This window comes from Balaenoptera ricei, chromosome 9 (genome assembly GCF_028023285.1).
Source record: "Balaenoptera ricei isolate mBalRic1 chromosome 9, mBalRic1.hap2, whole genome shotgun sequence".
NCBI lineage: Eukaryota > Metazoa > Chordata > Mammalia > Artiodactyla > Balaenopteridae > Balaenoptera > Balaenoptera ricei.
In genome coordinates, this window is record NC_082647.1 from 96,983,486 (window position 1) to 96,991,779 (window position 8,294).

Sequence of the window (8,294 nt, forward strand, 5' to 3'; positions counted from 1 at the left end):
CAAGAAAATTATTAGTGTTAGTGATCTTTATTAAAATAGTTTCATATTTTGGTAAGAGAAGAATCCAGATGGAAATATGTTGAGAAATTGGTGGGAAGTAAGGAAATGATGTCAGCAAATGTAAATGATCTCCTCGTTGAGTTTAGTGGTGAAGGGGAATCTCCAAAAAGGGAAGTGAATTTAAAATAGTTTATTTTTCTTTTCTTCTCTTCTTTTTGCTTTTCTTTTCTTTTTCTTTTCCTGCTTTTATTTTTTATTTTTAGTGTGAGACAATGGACAGAAGAGAGAGAAGGATGCAGAAGTTAAAGATTCTGGAGAGGATAGGAATAATAAAAAACATAAGGTCCCTAAAACAGATGGGAGAGTGTGGGATCCAGACCATGGTGAACCTTGGAGGCCTTGAAATGTCTTTGACCTCTCTGTCTCATGTCTTCTCAATGCTTAGGATCGTTATGTCTTTGGTTTTTGTGGACACTTTTTGGCTCAGTGAATAATAATGAAACAGAGCAGGACCATTTAGGTCATTTGCTTTTGACATCATTATTCTAACATTACGTACACAGCCTTTTTCTTTTTAAAGTACATTTGTGGCATGTGCTTTTTAGGGGATGAGGTCCTTCATAGCAAGGACTCTTTGCCAAGATTGTTTTACATCTCCCCTAGCTCCCTCTGTGGGCTTCAGTGTTTTGCCTAAAGCCTGATTCAAATCACAGATAAGTGGGGAAGACGAGGTACAGGCAGTTCTCACTTTTCATCATTGGTGCTGGTTCCCCATACTTCATGTCACTCTGCTATCATGCAGGCAGTGGTTTTTGCATAGGTCCAAATGGTGAAACCAACAGCATGTTAGCAGTTGGAATAATACACATGACAGTCAAGAGTTTATCTTATCTCAAGGTGATTAAAGACTTGGTTTTCAGATTACCTTACATCTAAAGATGATCTAACCTGTAGCTGAAGGTTGGTATTCTCTCAGTTAGCAGCCAGCAAGAAATATAAAAGCCCATTCCACATTAACCAGATAAGCCATTCTAGAATTAAGTAGATAGAAATAAATGCAAAAATAAACAAATGGGACCTAATCAAACTTACAAGCTTTTGCATAGCAAAGGAAATCATAAAAGAAATGAACAGACAACCTTCAGAATGGGAGGAAATATTTGCAAATGATGCGACAGACAAGAGGTTAATCTCCAAGATATACAAACAGCTCATACAACTCAACAACAAAAAAACAACCCAATGGAAAAATGGGCAGAAGACCTTAATAGACATTTCTCCAAAGAAGACATACATATGGCCAGTAGGCACATGAAAAGATGCTCAACATCACTAATTATTAGAGAAATGCAAATCATAACTACAATGAGGTACCGCCTCACGCCACTCAGAATGGCCATCATTAAAAAGTCTACAAATAACAAATGCTGGAGAGGGTGTGGAGAAAAGGGAACCCTCCTACACTGTTGGTGGGAATGTAAGTTGGTGCAGCCACTATGGAAAACACTGTGGCGATTCCTCAGAAAACTAAAAATAGAATTACCATAAGATCCAGCAATCCCACTCTTGGGCATATACCTGGACAAAACCCTAATTCAAAAAGATACATGCACCCCTATATTCAAAGCGGCACTATTCACAATAACCAAAACATGGAGATAACCTAAATGTCCATTGATGGATGAATGGATGCAGAAGATGTGGTACATATGTACAATAGAATACCACTCAACCATAAAAAAGAATGAAATAATGCCATTTGCAGCAACATGGATGCAACTAGAGATTATCATACTAAGTGAAATGTCAGAAAGAGAGAGACAAATACCATATATCACTTATATGTGGAATCTAAAACATGGCACAAATGAACTTATCTACAAAACAGAAACAGACTCACAGACATAGAGAATAAACTTGTGGTTGCCAAGGGGGAGGAGGGTGGGGGAGGAAAGGACTTGGAGTTTGGGATTAGCAGATGCAAACTATTACATATGGGATGGATAAACAAGGTCCTACTGAATAGCACAGGGGACATATATTCAATATCCTGTGATAAACCATAATGGAAAAGAATATAAAAAAAAGAATGTCTATATGTGTATAACTGGTCACTTTGCTGTACAGCAGAGACTGGCACAACATTGTAAATCAACTATACGTCAATAAAAAAATAAAATAAATTAGAATTAAGTAAAAAAAAAAACCTAGCACTTAAAAAAACAGATGTCACTCTTATATCTTCTTTTGCATATCACTAAGTGATATTATTCATCTAATCAAGGGTGAAAAACTAGGAAAAAGTGTGGGATAAAAGAAAAGATAAACTAACCCAGTAATACAATTACTTACACTTCTTATAATCATTTTTTACAAATAAGTCTCAGAACAACCTTTCTTCAGCAGGGCTAGAAATCAATAATCCAAATTAAAAGGGAGAGTCAGTGTTCTTTAAGAAGAATAAAAATGGAATGACTTCCATGTAATAGTTAGCATGAGTAAGAAGCTGGAATCCATTCATAACATAGAGAAGAAGGGAGGTACTGCTTCTCTACAAGAAAAATTAAAAGCAATCAGAAATAATAGAAAAACAAACTATAAAAGAAAGTCAGAGTTCAATATGCACTTTAAAATGTGTAAAGCTTTTCGAAAAGTGGTGGAAAGGAAGAAGAAAGAAGAATCCATTTGACCTTGACTCCAGAACATTCTTCTTTGAGTGGTATAGGGGTTATTACGACGGTACTATAAGGAAGAAATGCACTCTTGGTTGTGACTGTGTTTCTTCTCTACAAAAGGTCATGGCTCCTGAAGGGCAGCTCATCCCTGGAAATTCTGGTAACTACTCCTTCCCTTGTCGCTTCTGACTTGCAGATTGCCAACCGTGGGGAATCACCATCCTTTATTGGTTTCCCTTAACCCTGCCCACAGTTTTGTAGAAGGTCCCTTCATTAAACTCTCTTCAATCACCTCTTTTGAGAGTATCTGCTAGTATCCTAACATCAAGAGAAAGAGAGTGAGGCAATACTTTGAATTCCATTTACGTCCCACCCAGGGATGATTGTAGGCCCACAACGTAAGTGTGAGATGAAAGGAGAGACATGAATCTCCCCTTGCCTCTGTCAGTTTCAGTCCCACGTCCATAAATAAGCCTCTCATACTGTGCTCATCTTGTGCCAAGTATGGGTCTAGTGTTTGATTGTTCATTTGTTTGTTTGTTAGGTCCAAACGGCTCCTAAACACAACGTACCTTGGGCTTAAGCGAATCAACAGAAATCAATTCCCATACCCACTGTTAACTCATGTAGAACGACTGTATGAGTTACTAAAAAGCTCCTGTCCTGCATCTTGGTGAAAACATCAGGCTAGATCTATTCCCACTCACCCCTCTGGGGACCTTCTGTGGGCAAGGCACAGCCTCCACCCCCAAGTGCAGTGGCCCTTCCTGTCCGTATGTCAATGGAAAGACTGGTTATGTTGGACTTACTGAGAAACCTTTCAGTCTGGAGCTCTATATGTTGATAAAACAAAATACTAAACTTTAAATAGCCTCCAAACCACAGCAAAACCTTCCAAATCAATCTGGCTTCCCATGTTGGGTCATGAGAAGGGACTTGTCAGATGTTTCCACGTGATACCAACACATCTCAACAAAAGCCCAAATCCAGGCATAAAGCTCATCGACCAATGGTTAAATTTTCTGTTTTTCAGGAAAACACATCTCCTGGTGTTCGGGTCAGCTCAGTTGTAAACAGCACTGCCTCTCCTTCATCCCCCTTCAGGTCCACTTCCATTTTAGCTTCCTTTCCCTCACTTGCCCAGTGCCAAAGCCCTTCCATGTCTGCTTCACTCAGCTTCCCAGAGGCAACCACACTGTTTGTCCACACCCTGATTCCAAATGCTCAAGTAAATTGTGATTCAGTTGTGAAATAGACAACACGGACTTCGAATCTCCCCATTCTGGGTTCTTTTCTCCTTCCTCGGTGCCCGCTTCTTCCATCTCAAGGTTTCAAGATCTTTTTGCTTGGAAGCAAAACCACTCACTCAAAAGGTTTCTTTTTTCAATTATGTATATTTGATCTGAATCTCCGTTCTAATAATGACAAATCTTTGCATTAGCATAGGGCTTGCTTTGCAGTACTTTGATATGGTCATGGTGCTATTTTAAGATTACCATTTTTGACCCGGTGTCAGTGTGGCCAGACTCCCCTGCTGGTTATTGATATAGCACAATCACCCTTCTCAACTTAGAGCAGTGAAAAGGCCCATTTCTAGCCAGCACTAACCAGGTGCTTGTCATTAAGTACACTGATTGATCATTGTGTGGGGTACTTCATATGTGCTGTTCCATTTAATGTTCACAGCCACTTTGGTGTTTTTATTATCCCCACTTTAAAATAAGAGACTAAGCCCGTTTCTTCTTCCTAATGCTACTAAGTGTCTATTTCCTTCCTTTTCTTTTGAATATAGGCTTTTTGTTTGTTTTTAGGACAAGGATTGTTCCAAAAAATAATAATAATAAAAATAATGGCTATTTATTGAGCATTTACTATGTACAAGGCATTGTAACAAATGTTCCATAAAAATTGCCTAATTTACTCCTTTGAGGTGGGATTACCTTAGAACAGAGAGATGAGATATTTTGTCCTGAATTACACATCTAGCAAGTGATAGAGTAGGGTTTGGACCTGGAACCATCTCACTCCAGCTCCTCCGTGCCACAATCTCCCTAGTTTCTAGGTGGACCAATCAATACAGTGATGAATAATTTCACTGAAACGTCAATAAAAAATGAAATGATGTTGTAAAAAACAAAACGTGTTATGAAAATCACTTCCTGTTGGCTAACTGCATAACAGAACATCTGTGGAACTGCAAAAGAAAAATTTTAAGTATTGCAAATAGTACCTAATAAGAAAATTGGAAACACAGCACTCATGATTTCATCTGAGTTGAAAGTACACACAAAAATTCAGCAATGCCTTTGGTCTGGCTGTATTCCTTAACTGATCTGTCGCTTCCCTCAGGGAAATATTAACAAAGTCTCCTACAGCATCTCCTTAAAAAGTGGCTTACCCGGTAGATTCTTGAAATTCTATGTAAGAGCACTGGAGGCTAATTAATTGGTTGCTTGCCTTATTTCACTCTTATTCTCCCTGCCAGATACAACTCTGATGTTTATAAATCTAACTTTATACAGTCTCCATCAAAGACAGGCTGGCCTCATGTACTTGGAAGATAAGATGTCTTAAATTGAATGGGTCTCTCATGCTGAACATTTTATGCTATTCTTTCATTTTTTTCTTTCTCCAAAGTTTATTTTCTCTTCTTAAAAATGTTCTTTAAATTTGCTACTTATTCTTTTCTGCTTCTTCTCAAATCCTTGTTCACTTCCTCTAAAATAAAATTAGAGCCATTCCCCAAGGGTTCTTCCCTGGTTCTGTGCCTGTAATTCCATTTTAAATCAGTGGTCTCTTGTGTAAATTCCCATATCCTGACTGACTCCCTAGGACAAGCTCTTTGTTCTCTCTTTTCTCTCTCTTCTACCATTCTTCTTAATTTGCATGTCATCAATTTTTTTCTGATATATGTTTCTTTATCTTTTTCAACCTTTTTGCTCCACTCTTATGGTCCTTTCATTGCTTCTGCCCTTTTGGTTGGCAGGACTGAGTAGCCCAACTACCATATGACCCAGCAATTCCACTCCTAGGTATATATCTGAAAAAACCCAAGAACTGATTTAAAAAGATTACATGCACCCCAATGTTCAGCATCACTTACAATTGCCAAGACATGGAAGCAACCTAAGTGTCCATCAACGGATGAATGGATAAAGATGTGGTATATATATATATATATATATATATACACATATACATACAATGGAATACTACTCAGCCATAAAAAAGAATCAAATTTTGCCATGTGCAGCAACATGGATAGACTTGGAGGGCACTGTACTAAGTGAGATAAGTCAGACAGAGAAAGACAAATACTGTATGATATCACTTATATGTAGAATCTAAAAAATACAACAAACTAGTGAATAAAACATAAAAGAAGCAGACTCACAGATACAGAGGACAAACTAGCGGTTACTAGTGGGAAGAAAAGGGGAGGAGCTATATAGGGGTGGGGGAGTGGGAGGTACAAACTATTGGGTATATAAGATAGGCTACAAGGATGTGTTGTACAACATGGGGAATATAGCCAATATTTTGTAATAACTGTAAATGGAGTGAATTTACAAGCTGTATAGGGACCTCCCTGGCAGTCCAATGGTTAAGACTTTGCCTTCAAATGCAGGGATTGTGGGTTCGATCCCTGGTCAGGGAGCTAAGATCCCACATGTCTCGTGGCCAAAAAACCAAAACATAAATAAAGCAATAAGAAGCAATGAAAAAAAAATGAAAAAAAGAAACCAAAAAAAAAAAAACCCAAAACATAAAACAGAAGCAATACTGTAACAAATTCAATAGACTTTAAAAAAATCAAAAAAGTTAATAAAAAATAAAAATTGTATAAAAATAAAGAAATAAAGACGCTCTTAAAAAAAGACTGAGTAGCCCATTACTGCTTCTCGTTTTCTGTATGGCCTGAATTAAACAAAGTATTGATTTTAAGCCCAGTCCCCTTTTCCTCTCTCTTCTTCCCCCAGGGATGGAGGATTGGCTCCTGTTGGCTTATGAAACTTTTGTTTCTTTCTGCATGACTGTAGAACAGTGGTTATCAGATTGACCTGTGAAATTTTCCCAGATAAATATTTCTCACCTTCCTATTTCTTCTACCCTTATCCTGATATTCTGGGAGTGGGGTAGCACGGGAAATAGTGAGCAGACACACGTGTTTTGACAATGCTTTAAATGTGGTTTTCCTGCAGTGAACTTCTACTCTTCAGCCATGCCACTAATTGAGATCCTCCACTCTAGAAGCTTCCATTTCCTGAGTCAGAAATAGACACATTTGTTTAAGGCGGTATCCTGTCAGTTGATGAATGGGCCATCAGTTTAGTAAGCAGTAAGTGGAGCGCTTCTGGAGGGAAGATGTTAGTGACATGGGAAGGATGAAAATCTTTTTCATCTGTTATAATCACTTGCTTAATGCAAGGGTTAAGGTTGAGTAGATATTCATTTTATTCTAATTAAGAGTAGTTTCACATGTTGCAAGAAACTTATTTCTTGATGGAAGAATGGAAGACCTTAAAAAAATTGCTGTTTTGAGTTCATAACAGACCAAGTCTCCAGTTCATATACAGTGTCTGCCCCAAATTCTTCAAGAATTGGAAGTCTACTGAGTCCAAAGAAAAATACTGAAACAACTAATCTTCAAGTAATGTCTAGAGATTTTCTTCTGGTTTGGCTGACTTAGACTCAAAGCCTCGGATAGAAGTAAAAAGAGGGAGGTTGTGCATCTCCAATGAAACTGAAGGAGTCAATGTCTGTGCCTGATGAGGCATTAAATCAACTGCATCCTCCAGAAGAACAAGACTTGATTTTTTTTTTATTTGATGAAGACATGCAACAAATTGGAGGATGAAAAAACACATTTACTGATTGGTCTGATAATGATTCAGACTGTGAAATTGATGACTAAGATCCAAACAAGATTTTGATTATAAATGAGACGCCACTTTACCTGAGAAAACATCCTGGATGAGACCAAACAGGCGACAACAAATCTAGAGCAAAAATTACATCTGAACTTGCTTAAGTTATCAATGGTGTTCTCTATTATAATGAACAGGATTTATGCATGGAAATAGATGGAAACAAACATAAAGACAGTCATAAAGAAATTGACAAGATGATCTATAGTTCATATAGAAATTCAAGGGACCCAGAAGAAGAACAAATTTGAAGGATTACACTTCCAATTTGTAAAACTTACCACAAAGCTATAGTAATCAAGACAGTGTGGTATTGGCATAAGGATAGACATTTAGGTCAATGGAATAGAACTGAGAGTCCAGAAATAAACCATGCAGTAAGCTGATTTTTGAAAAGGGTGCCAAGACCATTCAATGGGAAAGGAATAGTCTTTTCAACAAATGATGACAGGACATCCAAATGGCCATGTGCGAAAGAATGAAATTGAACCATTACCTCAAACCATATGCAAAAAATTAACTCAAAATGGATGGAACACTGTGATATTATGTTTTATAGTAAGAAATATATTCTAGTCTTCACCCTGTTTCTGGTGCAGAGCTCCTAAAACTCTTGGAATTTCCAAAGTGATGAGAACAGTAAAGGTATCTTTTATTATGTTACTGAAGTGACTTTTTGACCTAAGGATGG

At 37.6% G+C, this 8,294-nt stretch overlaps 1 pseudogene; it reads left to right on the forward strand.

The window, feature by feature from the left end:
* The first annotated feature begins 2,494 nt into the window (after window positions 1-2,494).
* Window positions 2,495-7,854, forward strand: LOC132372197 (la-related protein 1B-like; annotated as a pseudogene).
* Window positions 7,855-8,294: the final 440 nt, after the last annotated feature.